This window comes from Natator depressus, chromosome 5 (assembly GCF_965152275.1).
Source record: "Natator depressus isolate rNatDep1 chromosome 5, rNatDep2.hap1, whole genome shotgun sequence".
Classification (NCBI taxonomy): Eukaryota; Metazoa; Chordata; order Testudines; family Cheloniidae; genus Natator; species Natator depressus.
Window position 1 is genome coordinate 61,788,258 of NC_134238.1, and position 17,663 is coordinate 61,805,920.

Here is a 17,663-nt window from a genome sequence, read left to right on the forward strand (position 1 = left end):
AGACACTCCTGGCAAGACATTTCAAGAAGATTATTGCATATCTTGGGTGGTTAAGTCACTTGACTTTCTGCTTCTTGCCTTCTAACACTACTCAAGGCGTGCTATAATTACCCAGTAATGTACTGCCTGTCATATTTTATTGCTTAATTGAAATACACACACATCTGAGAAAACTCTAATTATGCACAGATTTCTAAAGCCAATTTAAAATAAAACATACTGGATCTTCTCTCCGGAACCCTTTTATTCTAGCCATTACTTTGACCTATTGTTTTCTAATGCTCTATTTCCCTCCATATCAACAAAGTTAGGAGATCTAGGGAACCCTGATGCTTGAAATAGCTTTTAAAAACTTTTAAAAGGTCTGAATTCCTCTCTCACTTGAACTACTGCTGTATTCCTCACCTGTGTAAATCAGCCCCCCTATTTGTAATATAGGGATAGTACATAATATTTTTGTGCATCATTTGTGTTTATTGGGGTACATAATGGCTCTCATTTTCTGTTTCGTTGCAATAAGAAAGGTCAGCATAGAAAGGGAAGATGCCTATTTTGTGTAATGATACTATATTCCACTTAATTTACTGATTTGCTTATGCTCCTCTGTTCAATGTGTTTTGCCTTTGCATAACATCTATTAAAATCAATGCCTCCTAAAGAGCAGAGCTATCTATCCATCTTAGGTATTTCTAAGAAGCCTATCATGTTAGTATCTAAGAGCTGGAGATAAAATATTTCCAAGTTCTCTCTCCTTTAGTGAGAGCCTTGGTAATAAAGATTATTTCTTTGTTAGCAGCAAGGCAACACGACAGGCCTCAAGACCTTAGACACACAATATACCTAATTCCTTGTGCTGCAGAGAAAAATCTTCATTGTCAGTCACACATCATGCTTTATTGCTTCAGTGCAAAAACCCTACACTTTTAGTTAATTTAATAACTCAGTCTAGCTCTTACATTGACAAAACATTATTAGCTACCTTAATAAAGAAAAATGTGACAGGAATCAATATGAATTAGATAAATGTTATTTCCACACAGTGATAAGAAACCATCAATGGCAGAGTCATAAAAGGATTCACATCTGAGCCGTTTTTATAACACTTTAGAGCTGGATAGATGGAAGAACAACCCCAGTTTCCCAAGTGCAATGGAAGCGATGAATACTTTCATATAGTTGAGACAATTAAAGTTGGGTTCAGATTTTTACCAAAAGCACGGATTCAGCTTCTCTACTTTATATGAAGAATACAGTGTGTCTTCCAGAAATGCAGTGACTAATCTGAGTAAATAATTAGTCTTCTGAGGATTTTCAAGTACATTTCTTACTTAATTTGAGTTAAAATGAATTAAAATGGGACTTTTTAAGAAACAATTCCCTAGTATCTCCCCTTTTTTGCTCCTTTTGATAACAAATGGCTAATTTATTATCATTTACATTTTCCATGTAGTAAGAGCTTATTGTCATGTTGCAAGAAAATAATCACAGTATATTTAAGAATGACATGGAGTGAGATAGTTAATGGATGGTGTGTTTATAACCTGGTTATTGTCTGTCATTTACAGAAATGAGGAATTATGCAAACTAAGGTTGTAAGACATAGGTATAAAGTCTCTAGCTTTCTGCACCTTCTGCCTTAACTGGTGTGTGTGTGTGAATGAATGAATATGGGAGTATTACTGGAACTTGAATTAATCTGGATTTATTAACCCAAGTTTTACTTATTACTGGTCCATTAAGATTTCAAGCAATATAAGTCCTTGTCATAGGTTTGCCTTCAAACCAAATCTGTTGTACAAACAAATCAGGGCTGGTTGGGAAATAAGAATTCCATTTCATGAAAATTTTGAGGTTTCAGAATTTGTTTTCATTCTACCCTGGAATAAAACTGCAACTTTTAAAAAAAAAATGTGTGAAAAGAGAGCGCAGAGTAACCAAGATCCCAGCGGCAGGGCACTCACTTAGAATGGGAGAGCCCATGTTCAGGTCCTTGCTCTGCCTTATTCAGAGCAAGAACTTGAAGGTGGGTCTCCCACATCCCAGGTGAGACCCCTGGTTGCAGGACTATGGGAAATTTAGGGGTTTTGCACTCTCTGATTTTGACCAGAAATTCCATCCTGGACCTGAGAAACCTTCCCAACCTTATCTGTGATTGTTGAAACCAATTGATTACCTCCCAAGGTTTCAGGTTCAATAACTTGACATTTTCTGATGAAAAATCACTGCAGTGAAAAATTCTAGACCAGATCTAAAACTGATGCAATTTGGCGTGCTTGGCAGTCACTGCTCCAGAGGAACGTGGGACAAGGAACCAGCAAGGGTTGTTCAGGTCATCATGGAAGCATACTGTCAGAGTTGTGAGGAGGAAGCTTCCCTTGCTCCTGCCCACACTTTAGCTAGTGCTTTCAGTTGCTCAGTTTCATGAGTGCCAGAACAACCCAACTTTTTGGTTGCTGTTGTTGTACAAAGGAGATTGAGGGGGAGCGAATGCAGCTAATCCACTCTTCTCTAGTTTTGCTGTGCACGCTAAAGCTTCCATAGATTTGCTTCAAACTGTAAATTCTACCCTCAACACTCTTTACTGTAAAACGAAGTGGGGACAGTTCCCAATCCTTGGAAAAAATAAACAGATAATTTTTTTGTATAAGACAACACAGTAGGGTCAATAAAGCAGTATCACAGGAGCTAACTGATCCTGGTGATGTGGCTTATTTAGGACTTTATTGTGAGAGCAGTTGAGTACCCTCAGCTCCCTTTGTAGTCAATGACAGGTGAAGGTGCTGAGTGCCTTTGAAAATCATATACTTATTATTCATTAGTGTATATACTGTTCTATAGAAATGTGCCACATGAGATGGGCAAGAATGTACTGTTATACTGGGGGTTGGGTGAAGCCACCCTTCATTCAGGATAAATGTGAAAAGCAATGAAGCTCCTTTATGGAATAGATGACTGAAACAATAGGAACCATAGCTGAAACACTGGCAGTGTGCAAGGCCAGAGTAGGAGTTGAGCCATGCAGCCTGAAAGGTTTTCCCTAGGTCTGAATGCAAATACAGGGGGCTGGGTAGTGTTTGAAGGAGCTCTGTATGTAAGAGAGAGGAAGGTCAGAAGAACTCAGACAAGGCAGTAAGGAAACCCCAGAGATAGCCACTGGTAGCATAACACTGAGAAAAAGTTGAGAGACACACAGAGAGAGATTTTGGGTGGAGTGCTGGCTGGAAAGGGGCTTGAAACTATGAGCAAACAGTTTCCCGCTCTTTGATTCCTATTGTGTTCAGGGAAATGGGTTTGTAAATAACCAGGATTCCGTCAAATAATTACCTGACTCCTCATCAGTTTTTCCCCCTAACAGAATCAACCTACAAGCCCCCTCTCCCCCAGTATTGGTTAACCACTCTGGTCAAAGAGTCACAGTATTTTACATTCAGTGTTTATATAAATTACAAAATGAAGTCCAGGCATGTTGTATATTCAGCTGTCTTTAGATGCTTTAAATAAAAGCAATCTTATCTGTGATCTACTCCATATTTTTCAGGCTCTTTCTAATAATTTGCTTCAGGAGATCTGAGCTGACATTTCATTGCACTGTACCTGTGTAGATTTGTGTGTACACCTATATATACACATACACAAGAGAATTGTGTGGGAAATGGTTTTACCGTCATGTTAAAATTTGAGATTTTCAAAAATTTCCCTGTTTTGCATTGTGATAAAACTGAGACCTTTTGAATTTTTTGCCAAAAGATAGAGTGATCCAAACCAGAATGGTCTGGTGGTTAGGGCACTCACCTAGGATGTGGGAGAGCCATGTTCAAGTAGTTCTTCCACTTGACTGAGCAGTACTGGAACCTTGATCTCCCATATCTAAAAACCAGGGCATTCTCTATGGCTCTCTCTCCCCGCAGAAATTCCATGTTGGCCTTAAGAGCCATTCCTAATGAAAGTTTTGTCAAAACTGATACATTCCCATGAACATTTTCGGTTTAGACAAATGAGCATTTTATGATGAAAAACCATTTAGTCAAAAAATTCCCAACCGGCTCTAATAGACCACAGACACACACACACAAAATGTAAAATAGTGTACTGAGACAGGAAAAAAACCCTTTGAATGTTAAGGAGTACTTGTGGCACCTTAGAGACTAACAAATTTATTTGAGCATAAGCTTTGGTGAACTACAGCTCACTTCATCGGATGCATGCTGACATTTTATTACTGCAGTTTACATTGATACTTACAAAAGCTCGTGATCATTAAGTAGAAGTACATAGATTTGAGAAGCAGGAGCAGCATTATATTTTGGTTACCCATCGTTTGTCACAGTGCACAGATATAACAGATCCTAGTTTAATTCACAGTGGCCATGATACATTTTTCTCCAAGGCAAAGTTTGTATCCTATAGGTGACGACAAGCAGGAATTTTAATGATGCTTCTCTTGCACCACAGACACTGTACTCCTATCACCACATAGGTAATGGATGAGAGTGGTGCTTATTGCATGACAGCGTTCAGATAAGTGTACACATGGCAATGTTTGTGCAAATCATATAAATTACTTAATAATGGCCACTAGCTAAATGAGTGTGCATGAGAGCAATCTGTCAGTTCTAGGGAGACTAAACGGGCAAACAATTAAGGAAAAATAAAGCTGGATTAAAGCTGCTGAGAATGTATTACAAAAGTGTATTACTCAAGACAGAACAATATAATGTAAGCTGATTTGGATGTGATTTGGTGTTGGATCATCTCTATAAATATATATATCCAGCTGTAATGGTACAGAATCCTACAGTTATACTCATCATTTCTATCAAGCTAACAAATCACACATGACATTATTGACTTTGTTAGTTAACAATCTGTCATGCTTAATGATGCAGAGTCAACAGAATGATCAAATGTCCAGTACCTAATATCCTTCAGATAATGGGAGAACATTGAACTGTTTGAAAATGTCAAGTTTTGATGAACTTTTGCATTGTAATTTCTAATTTCATTGGCAAAATGGATCAACGTTTTCATGAAAATGCTGTTACATTAAGTGTTTTTAATGAGCACACACTTCTACTACAGGTTTTGTACATTACAGTTAATATTAAAGTTTTCCGTATATGTAACTTTTGACCATACTCTGCCTCCTCAGACTGTGTGTGGTTCATTGCAGCTAGAAGTTTACTTGTGCGCTGCTCCAAGGTAACAGAATCGACACCTTTTGGGCCAGAATCTTCCCTTTGCTTTTGGTGACTGATGGGGAACAAAAACACACGAAATCCGGCCAAGGGTCCTCAAAAGGGAGAGCACATGCTCTGCAACATGGACCCACTCTGGGTAGTTAGATGCAGGGTGAGGAGTGGGAAGTGATGGAGTTGGTGATCAGGTTCTGTGCAGGGTAGGCTTCCCTGCTGACCCCACAGATATCCAACCTGATATTCCAGTTGGGTGTTGATGCTTCTGTGTAGCCATGGAGATATGCAGGCAATTGCAAAATGGCTCCTTGGGAAGTCATCCTGCCAGGAAGATGGGGAGCCAGTAGGTGCACGAGGCCTTCAGATTTTCAGGGCTTCACAGGTTTCGAAGGCGTGTACTGCCTACCTATTTCATGAGGGAAGGACTCAAATTCTCCTCCGTTCCAACTAAACAGTGAGACATAGTGGTAAAGACCTCCATAAGGAGAATAGACCTCCAAAATAACAGGAGAAACTAACAACATTAAGTGAGTGGAGTAATGAACAATATAAGAAATAATGGTTGTTAGAGATAGAAATAAATTCTGTGGGCTAGCAGAGTTGTAAAGCAAACTAATATAATCAGAAGGGAGACATTAAGGAATATTGAACTGCAGAGAACACCTCACTTAACAATACATATGTTTTCAAATAGTTACATAATAAATGATTAAAGAAACCACTGGTCCATTTTGGGAGAGGCAGTGTGGTTTAATGAGGAGAGCACTGGACTGGGAATCAGTGGACCTTGCTCCTACTCCTGGCTTTGTCACTAATCTACTGTGTGACTTTGGGCAAGTGACATCAGTTCTCTGTGCCTCTGTTTCCCCTCCCACCCTTTTTATGTCTTGTCGACTTGGCTTTGGAAGCTCTTTGGGGCAGAGACAATTTCTCACTGTGTGTTTGTACAGTGCCTAACACAATGGGTTCTAATTCTGTTTGGGACATCAGTGTGCTATTATAGTACCACTAATAATAATGATAAATGATAGTGAAGAATTTGCATCAGGAATTAAGTGAACAGCAGGTTTTTTCTCTGTCTTGACAATAGGAAGCATGCTTCGGTAAGGAGCAGATACCAGAGAATGATACAGAATTGACGCTAAAAAGCAGATAATGCTGTGGGGCCAAATTTACCACAGGAATGAACAGGCACAGCTCAATGGAATTGAGCTTAGCCTGGTCCAGATGTTAAGAATCCATTAGCCCGAAAGGACATAGAGAAAGAAAAAACAACGCGTTAACTGATGTTTTAAAAGGCTTACTCAGCTTGGGATTGATTCCTGAGAAATGTAAAGCAGACAACATACTTCTGATATTTAAAAAAATCAAGAGACAAACCAGAGAACGATAAAACAGCTAGTTAAATTGTACTTGGAAACTATCTTAGGAGTTACTGAATGCCTAGAAAAATTCAATTTGGTTATGGGTAGTCAGAATGGACTCAGGCAGGGAACTGATGCTTAATTTACATTCTGCAGTTCTTTGAAGATAATTCAGTGCTGCAATGGTGAAGTAGATATGAAAAATTCAGGGTATGTTATATATACAGATTTTTCAAAAACTATTTGACAAAGCTACACAGCGGCTTGATGTCTTAGGTTAACCAAAGAGACATGGAATGCGAGATTTATATTAGGTGACTGGCCACAGAACTATCCTGGGTCTGATCCTGAAGCCACTGAAGTCAAAACTCGCACAGACGTCACTGGGACAAGGTTGGAGCCCCCAGTGGACAGGAACCAAAATTAAAACTTTTAAAGGTTAAAGAGATTACAAATGGGGTGCTGTCAGCAGTGGCCCCAAACCTTTTCTATACCAGGGTCCCTTGCTACACATGGAAAAAGTTTAAGGGATTCCTCTCTCATCTAATCAGAAAGAAAGGGAGGGTGGTAATGGTCACAATCCCTTTGGACCTGTTTGTGATTCCCAGATTAAGAACCCATGCTAAGGTTGTTAGAACCTCGTTAATCATAATGATGTTCTATCCTGCCACTAATCTCTCTGTGGAGCTCCCTACTATAACTGGAGAAATAGTAATTAATGCAATCAGATTGCAGAAGGTATGGATCATTTATTTAAGTGACCATTTGCGCAGATGTCAAATGGGGACAAATAGAAAATAGTCTGATAGCTAGGAATCAATTTGGTAAATATATGCAACGTGGTACAGTTAAAACAGCACATTGATTGAGATCTGGGTGGAGAAGGGGGGTGGCTATTGTGTAAACTGCACTGAAACTATCAGGCTAGTGAAATTCAAAAGTAAAAATGGCATACATCATACTAGACTGTATTCATCAAGGGACAGAATGTAACGCAGAAGAATACACAATACATAAATCAATGCACACATTTTAGATTCCATCTTATGCAAAGGAATTTAATCTGTAAGACTGTTTAGACCTTTTCTATTATAGCGATTTCAGTAAACACTTCAGTGGAGGCTAACGAGCTCACCGATGATATGAACATTTGTATATATTTGAACACAGATTCCTAGGGCTCCCTTGTAGGATGGTTATGAATATAGAAATGCATCAACCTGTCTGTCTGAAACTCCCCTGTAGTATGGATTTCTGTATATAAAGGCTGCACTTTGTGGGGCTCTGTGTAACGTGATTTTTAGCATGTACTTAGAAGCACCCTGTAGTTTCCCTGTAATATGAGTATCTCTATAAAGATTGCATTGATCAGCTCTCATGGCAGGTGAGCACCAATCCCTACTTTTATTATTATTAAATGTATAGAGGCTAGAGGACCCAGCCAGGATCAAGGCCCCTGGTGTGTTGGTCATTGTATACACGGATAACAGAAGGACACTACCTGCCACAAGGAGCTTAGAATCTAAATCGTCTCTCCTTTTCCTTTTTCTTATTAATCTGTGGGGACTCTTCCCTCCCAAAGCTGCCTCCCTAAAGGGCCCTACTGCTTCTTATGTCCAAAATGTCACCAGCAGTTTGCACAAGTTTTCAACCCAAATGATGGACATTTTGCATGATCGTGTATTCCCCTTATAGTTTGGTCAGATGGGGACAAAATTTGGCAAGTTTTTGCCTGATAATGAATCAGAGCTACGAAACACCAGACCTGATAGTTTTTGATCCAGCCTAGAAGCCGACATCCAAAATCAGAGGGGACTAGTTTGGATCTAGTTCCCTGAATCATCAAAACCATTCCTTCCTTACTACAAAATTGTGAGAGCAGCTTAGATTTAAAATGGCCATACCAGCCAAGTGGCTATCTGCAAAGTAATGGGTACCACCACAATCAGATGGCTTTCATGGATAATTCATTTTACTTTAGCTGTCAAGCCACAACAGGGACTTAGAGACTGACACGTTAGTTTGTTATGGATCATGGGGTCATAACAAGGCCATTTATTTTCATTGAATGTGATGAGCAAAATCCCCTAGTCCATCTTTATAAAAGGCAGTGTACTCTGGCATTCCATTATCCAGTACACAAGATGGATGTGGAAAAAGAATGGCCAGGAACATTCAAGTGAGTGTTACAGGAACAGGCTTAAAAATAAATTAAATATTGCCTTTCCAGCTCCAACAAAAAACATCAGGAGGAAACTTTCCCTTCCCTCCCCCATGTCTTTATACTGTGTTAAAACCCTCCCTTCCCCTTGACAAGTCTGGAATACTCTCTGGAAGGAGCTGAGACAGTGTCTGCCTGTTTTCTTCTACCTGAGCTGAGGGCAAACCCTCTGCCTCTGAAATTTGCTGCCAGTACTGCACACAAGGGTGCAGAGCCTCCACTGGTGTATATTGCCCTTACACCACGGAATTCACCGGAACAACTTACACCAGCGGATGATCTGTCCCAAGGTTTCTGGCGTCCAGCTTCTTGCAGTGCTAAGGTGGATTTGTGCCATGCTCCCAGGCCTTTTGACTGGCGCAGTGTGGGACTGTCACTTGGTTACACATACAAAATTAAGCATATCTTGATTTTGTTTTTTGGTAGAGCCAGGTTGGCAGCCCTGTTTTGTTTTCTGTGCAAGTCTGTTGAAAGTGAACTAAAGCCAGCTGTGTCTAGAAAAGGTGCCCACATACTGTAGCACAAGCAAATTAAATAAAAGTACTGACAGCTGGTGACATTCTGTTGACATGTGTTCAAGGCTGGGTTAACCATAACGTTGGCTTTGTATGATAGTCACTCACTTTACAGCAAGGATGAGCTGATATTTGGGTATTATTTGTATTGACAATTCTAATGTAAGGGAAGAGTAAAATCTATTTGTTTCATCATGCTTTGGGCTGATATTTGGAATTAGTAGAAAATGAAGTTTTTTGTTAGTGAGCAAGGGTTTCTGTTCTGTTACAGTACTAGTTTTAGTGGTGTAAGGCATTTTGGCGTCTCAGTGTCTCTGGAGCCAATAGACATTTATAAAATAAATTGTCTGGGTGATATTAGTGCCACGAAATCTGAATATCACTCAGTCTAACATCAGCAAACCCATAACAATTTCTCTCCCTCTCCCCCATCTTTCCGAAGGCTATCATCCAAGGAGGTTAGTGTGGGTCTGATGTCTTTCTATTTCACTCCAATGTCTTAGGAGAGAGGGGGATGTCTAGCTGGCTATCTCCAAATCCCCCAGCTCTTCATGGTTGAGATAAGACCCCTTCAATCAACAATGTTATTCCAGAAATCAGACTGTCCTCCGTATTCTGCAACAATAGGCCATCAGCACTGTGCAGGGTGGAACAGTGCAATCCCATGGGGCACAGCAGTGGGTGGAAGCCTGCTGTGCTGCATATGGATTGGCAGAATAGGGGGTCTCTTTGCTGAGTCCCTGAAGCCTGGAAAGAGGAGGATGGGGCCCAGTTGGCTGTGCACAAAACAGTGTGAGATATTAGGTGATTAGACTGTTGCTGCCCTACTCCTGCCAGAAGAAACTTCTGATCGGGCATGGAGAAGCACACAGCTTGTAAGGCGTAGAGAAGGTTACAGAGAGCCGGGGTGAATGAGTATGCAGCAGTCAGGTATTTTGAAATGATATTTGGGGACTATTCAACTGACTGAATGGCAATATCTGTTATTTTACATGTTTATTCAATATGCCTGCCCCTGCTGAACAATGAATTGGGAAACATGACAAATTACAAGGAGTTCAGTCATCTATACTTCCGTCATCATTTGCCACAAATACCACATAACATTAGAAGAAATGAATTTTTAAATATTAAATGAAGATAAGTCAAATTGGCTTGGCCCTTTTCAGTTCAACAATCTCAATTTAACACACCCAAATGGATCACCTACCAAAACATAATAGCATAGATTTATACACTTTCCAGCCTGTGTGTAGGGAAAAAAACAGATGGCCTCTGAAATGAACTTCCACACAACTACCTCTGCCTCCTGCCTTGACTCCTCAGACTACCATTCTAGCTGATATAAACAGACAAACTCTCATTTTACCCCATCCTTGTGAAGGTGCAGATAAAGAGAAATTCCTGTCAATGCTATTTTAGGAGAACACACCGTTTTCTTATTCTTGATAACCTGGGAAAGAATTGGAGGTGAGACTGGAGGAATTGTCCCTGTTAAATCTATTGGCCCCAAGAAAATGTTCTAGTTTAAATATGACATGTTCCATTAAATTGGATTTATGATGATGGAATGTAGTTTAACAGCTCAATCTTTTCCCCCATTTAAAGAATTATAGATGCAAGTGTCCATGAGCTCAAATGTTTGCCCACAAAGTCAGAAGCCAGGTTGAAGCCAAGTTTCTAGTTGAAATCTTATGTTTTTGTTACATGAAACTGAACTAATTTAATATGCCACATCAATGTATAGGCTTTACAGCCTATACCCCTTTATCCTGACAGATAAAACTTTCAACCATGCCCAGATCATCTCTCGTCTGGATTATTGCTATCCCCTACTCTTTGGTCTCTCCAATACCTGCACCCCTCTATCTCATCCAAACTGCAGCTACAAAGCCTTCTACTTCTGTGTTTTGGCTAGAACACACACTCTTTGAATTGTTACACTCATTCACACGTTCTCCATTACATCAAGATAAATGTTTTATCCTCACATTTAAAACTGCACAACTCTGCCCCTGTTTACATATGCACCCCTGATCACTTGTGCTGGACGTGCACAAGTCCATGGGGCCGGACGAGTTGCATCCGAGAGTGCTGAAGGAATTGGCGGCTGTGATTGCAGAGCCCTTGGCCATTATCTTTGAAAACTCGTGGCGAACGGGGGAAGTCCCGGATGACTGGAAAAAGGCTAATGTAGTGCCAATCTTTAAAAAAGGGAAGAAGGAGGATCCTGGGAACTACAGGCCAGTCAGCCTCACCTCAGTCCCTGGAAAAATCATGTAGCAGGTCCTCAAAGAATCAATCCTGAAGCACTTACATGAGAGGAAAGTGATCAGGAACAGTCAGCATGGATTCAAAAAGGGAAGGTCATGCCTGACTAATCTAATCGCCTTTTATGATGAGATTACTGGTTCTGTGGATGAAGGGAAAGCAGTGGATGTATTGTTTCTTGACTTTAGCAAAGCTTTTGACACTGTCTCCCACAGTATTCTTGTCAGCAAGTTAAGGAAGTATGGGCTGGATGAATGCACTATAAGGTGGGTAGAAAGCTGGCTAGATTGTCGGGCTCAACGGGTAGTGATCAATGGCTCCATGTCTAGTTGGCAGCCGGTGTCAAGTGGAGTGCCCCAGGGGTCGGTCCTGGGGCCGGTTTTGTTCAATATCTTCATAAATGATCTGGAGGATGGTGTGGATTGCACTCTCAGCAAATTTGCGGATGACACTAAACTGGGAGGAGTGGTAGATACGCTGGAGGGGAGGGATAGGATACAGAAGGACCTAGACAAATTGGAGGATTGGGCCAAAAGAAATCTGATGAGGTTCAATAAGGATAAGTGCAGGGTCCTGCACTTAGGATGGAAGAATCCAATGCACCGCTACAGACTAGGGACCGAATGGCTAGGCAGCAGTTCTGCGGAAAAGGACCTAGGGGTGACAGTGGATGAGAAGCTGGATATGAGTCAGCAGTGTGCCCTTGTTGCCAAGAAGGCCAATGGCATTTTGGGATGTATAAGTAGGGGCATAGCGAGCAGATCGAGGGACGTGATCGTTCCCCTCTATTCGACACTGGTGAGGCCTCATCTGGAGTACTGTGTCCAGTTTGGGGCCCCACACTACAAGAAGGATGTGGATAAATTGGAGAGAGTCCAGCGAAGGGCAACAAAAATGATTAGGGGTCTAGAGCACATGACTTATGAGGAGAGGCTGAGGGAGCTGGGATTGTTTAGTCTGCAGAAGAGAAGAATGAGGGGGGATTTGATAGCTGCTTTCAACTACCTGAAAGGGGGTTCCAAAGAGGATGGCTCTAGACTGTTCTCAATGGTAGCAGATGACAGAATGAGGAGTAATGGTCTCAAGTTGCAATGGGGGAGGTTTAGATTGGATATTAGGAAAATCTTTTTCACTAAGAGGGTGGTGAAACACTGGAATGCGTTACCTAGGGAGGTGGTAGAATCTCCTTCCTTAGAGGTTTTTAAGGTCAGGCTTGACAAAGCCCTGGCTGGGATGATTTAACTGGGAATTGGTCCTGCTTCGAGCAGGGGGTTGGACTAGATGACCTTCTGGGGTCCCTTCCAACCCTGATATTCTATGATTCTATGATTCTATGACATCCCACCCTGTCCTACTTGCTCCACCAAAAATGCCAATTTTCACTTCCCATTTATCCAATTCTCCTACAATTGTCCCATTTGTCCATGGCTCTGGTTCACCAAGTCACTAACTTCACGTCTTTCAAATTCCTCCTTAAGACTCACTTCTTCCACAAAGAATACAAAAAATAAGATGATGATCATTATAATTTATATTTATATGTTTGTGTGTGAATGTGTGTGTGTGTGTATATATATATATATATATATATATAGCCTGTTGAACCACCTAGCTGTTCAAATGCCTGCTAAGAAGCTATATTATCATATTTCTGCAGCCCTCATCTTTCCTGCCCTCATTCCCTCTCTACTGCGAGCAATCCCCACTTGTTGTGGCACATCTAAATTATTTACTACATTTTATATTGCCAGCTGTTCAGAGCAGGGATCACGTCTGTCCGTCTATATTGTAAATCAATAGCACACTCTTAGGGGCAGTGAATTAGTAATTATACTGTAAATGTCCAACATAGACAGCTCTGTGAAAACACAGAATAGAAGAATATTTCAAATATAAAAAACATTTCACACAGATGATGATTGAACTATTTTAAAAACATGTTACTTTTTAAATGACTAGCGATACTGGCTAAATTCCCAATCACTAGTTTTTGCTGCTAGGTGAGCATGTGTGCAGAAGAAAGGATTTAGGAACTTGTTTAGAACTATATACATTGGAAATCAAGTAGCTGTCTGATTTCAGTCTCTGGGAAAAAGTGCAAGTATGTTATGAATTAGAACCGTAGCAAGTCTTTCTTTTGGGAAATTACTTTTTTTTATGGTGTTCCTCTATTTGAAATTAATGTTCTAACAATATCAAAAGACTAGCTTTCTAGTTTCCCACAATACACATGAGACTAATGTTTTTGCACTCATGTTCACATTCTAAAACCCTGTTGTAAAAGTTTCTCTAACTCACTCGAGTGCAGAAGATGACCCTTTAAAATCTGGCAGCCATAGAATAATTGAATCCTTGTGGAAAATCCAGACAATATCCATGAATCAGAAAAAGAACAAGAGTGAATTTATAGCTGCAAAATCTCTGAGCTGACATCAGCTTCCCTAGAAAGATTTTTAGGCAGTTTTCACAAAATCAGCAATACATTCCAACATCCATTTTGCACATTCAATTTAAAGGTCAGACCACTGCAAAGAATATTACTGATACTAAATATTATGATTTTACATATTTCCTCCCAAGTTTATAACTCAGATTTCACAAATAAAAAATTAGAGGGAGAGAGACTGTGTTCACGTGAATAATTTATTCCCAATTTGCGATATCCTAGATATGTGTAGGGAATGCAATACTGCACTGAACATGTCGGGCCAAATTCCCCTTTTTATTATTTCTGGTGCAACTCCATTGACTTGTATGAAGTTGTGTTCATGTAATGGAAAGGAATTCATCCTGTAATTATTTAGACAAAAGGAAAGTAACTGCAAAAAGAGATGTACACATAAAAACATACACTTTAATGTACATTTTAAACCATTACATATAAAATACTTCTGGAACTCAGAACCAAACAGTTATTTCAAAAGCAAATCAGCCAGAAGGCACAGGCCTCCCCAAATATAACATGGAGGGTATTACTCTGGTGAACTAATATGATCTTCTTGACAGGTTTAGATGGAGAAAAAATGTTAGTTCCCAACTGGGGACTTAAATAAAGGCACTGCACTGCATAGCAATAATAATTGGAAGGCTAAAACAATTTCCAAACTACAGTGAGAGGAAGATGGTAAATCATTCCCATCTCGACCCCCAAGCAAAAAAAAAAAAAAAAAAAAAATTGCAGTCAAACCTCCCACATTAAAATGTAATTGTATCTCATTTCTTGTCTCTTTATTGCTTTGGTGGTCCCAGACTGCTTCCCTCATACCAGTGAAAGCAAAGACGTTGCTTAATATGTGTGAAACAGCTGGTTGTGGATAAATGTGTTATGCAGACATTTGCAATTAGGTTGTCCAGTAGAAAGGGTAGAGCAAATAGACTCTGAGACCACACTATTATTTTGATATGGCACAGCATGAACAAGATAATCCCTTGCTCATGCAATAGATGCTTTTCAATGGGTATGTTAAAGAAAGATTCCAGAAGCACTCATGTTTTAAAGCTGTTTTGAAAGCAGTCAGGCCAGATACAGTACATGGTATAACTGCTCTTCATAATGACATGCAAAAGCAAATAACATAGAGCCAAATCCTTCTCACTTTATTCACATGAGTAGTCCACCTGAAGTCAGTAAAATGTAAATGGGAGAAGTGTGAATTGGCAAATAGTACCAAGGACAAAGATGCAGCTGTTTTATTATTAATAATAGCACCATTTCTAAAATATAACCTTTCAAGGATCTTCGCTATTTTACAGCCATCCAATTAGAGCTGTTTGAAGCTCAACAATTTCAGTTTTCAGTGCTTTGTGAAGAAAGACCTTAACTCTGGTTTTGCTTCCCAAAGATTGGCACTCTGTGAGTTTCACTTTGAATTTTAGGAACCAAGAAACAAAAGGCAAAACTAGAAACTGCTTTAGACTACAAAGTTTAGTTCCAGACTCTAATTTCTCCAGATCTCACAGATATGTGGATCCAAGATTTAAATGCAAGGTACTATAGTAATAGGAGACAGCCATGAAGTTCAGATCTATTCCTGCCCCCTCATCATTGTTTGTGCAAGGTAGGGTGTAATCTCCTCTTTGTGTGTTGGGAGTTGTGAACATGAAACCCTCACACTGATGACAAATATGCCCTCAAGCAAGCCCGGACATTAAATAAACTTTGTAAAACTTTCCATCTCCAGCACAAAATAAATAAATAAAACCATGGCATTATCTTACAGATTCATCTATTTTGAAAGCAACATATACAACTTGACAGAAAGCTTAGTATGAAGGCAAGCTGCAAGGTGACAAATTGGAGTTGATAGCATTGTTATTCTTCCTGAAGTTACTAATAATTCATGTGATTCTGAGTCCAGGTGTCTCACCAGAGGGCATAGTTCTTTTGAATGACATGGTATGCAGCTGGGTCACATTGTACTGCCTGATGGACTTATCTAAACCATTAAATACTCAGAATGCCTGGGGCCTGATCCTGCAGTTCCTAATCAGGCAAAACTCCTATTTACTTCAGTAAGACGCTTGCTTGTGAATGAACTGGAGGACCCTGCCTGTTAACCTGAACAGATATGACAATTCTGGGATATTGTTAAATCTATACAAAAAGTAATGGGCCTGATCTTTTTCTCACTTGTGCTACAATTGCTCTATTGACCTGAATGAAGTTACTCCTAATTTACAGAATTGTGAAAAGAGAACCCACCAAAACAGAGAAAACTTCAAAAAAGATTCCTTTTTGGAAAAAATTTCCTGTGGAAAATGTTTCAGTTTTTCAATGAAAAAATAGAATAAAATAAAACACTGAAAAATGTTTGATGTTTGAAAACCATTTTAGTAATATATTTTGGTCTTTGAAACCAAAAACTGATTTTTAAAAACTGAAAATCAAATAAAAAAATTACTGACAATTTTTCAGTTTCCAGATTTTTATAGGAAAAAATGGAAAATTTCAACCAAAACGAACATTTCCCATTCAAAACTTCATTTTGATTAAAAAGCCATTTTCATTTAAAAAACAATTAAATGAAAAGATTTAAACAAGCTGTAATAATCATCCAACCATCACTAGAAATGAGCTAGACCATCCTATAATGCTATAACTTTAAAACCAGGTTTACTAAATGTGTTCCTTTGGGTCATTATGCCAACCAAAGATGGCTAGAGTGCAGCATGAGCCCTTGTCTCTGGTATGTCCCCTATGCTGGAGGGAGCCCATGAAGACGTGTCCAGTGGAATCTTCAGCTGCCCTTTTAGAGTTTTACAGACAATTTGTACTGCTGCAGTGAGGTGAGGGAACCCTGGCGTGAGCCTCGATCTGGCTTGCCGGTGCTGCTGTCATACAGTGCAGTGTGAGATACCACTAGACAGGCAGTTATGATGATAATTGCTATTTAAGTTACTCAAGTTCAACACCTGTTCCCAAATCAAAAGTGAGCTTGTTAATTGCTTGGCTACATCCCTCCATAAAAATGATCCTTTTTCAATTATAATTTGAAGTCTGGTTGGCTTATAATGTGTGCTGCAGCCATTAGGTATCGTCTCCCCCACTCTCTCTGTCTAAATCCTTAGTCTACCTACTCATCCTAAATTAAGTGATTAGTAGGTAGCATGTTCTGCAGATGTATAGACAGCAGCCCACATATATTAATCATTGTACATATTTAGTCGTTTTCACTGCCTCTCCTTGTCAGTATCTTTCTGTGGCTGTAAATTAGAGACTCAGATGAAGCCTTCAAAAAATGAGGCACCAATATTATACTAAATACAATCCTTTCATAACATCAGTCTCGCTAACAGCCTGGAGAAAGATATACTCTGAGTACACACTGGAAAGTAAATCTGATAGAAACAGCCATGGAGTTGGTTATGACCAAGATCTTATTTTCTAGTACTCTTTGATGCTTTTCCTGACATCTTGAAACTTTAAACATGAAATATCCTTCCATGGATATACAAAGGAAATGGCTAGAGCAACCCAAGTTGAAACCATCCAAGTATTTTGTAGAAGTGAAAAATGATATTGATACACTGTTATAGTTTGGATGTTGAAGGTGTCATTACAGAGGGAATTGTTTCACTAACATCTTCTGCAAACTGGTGT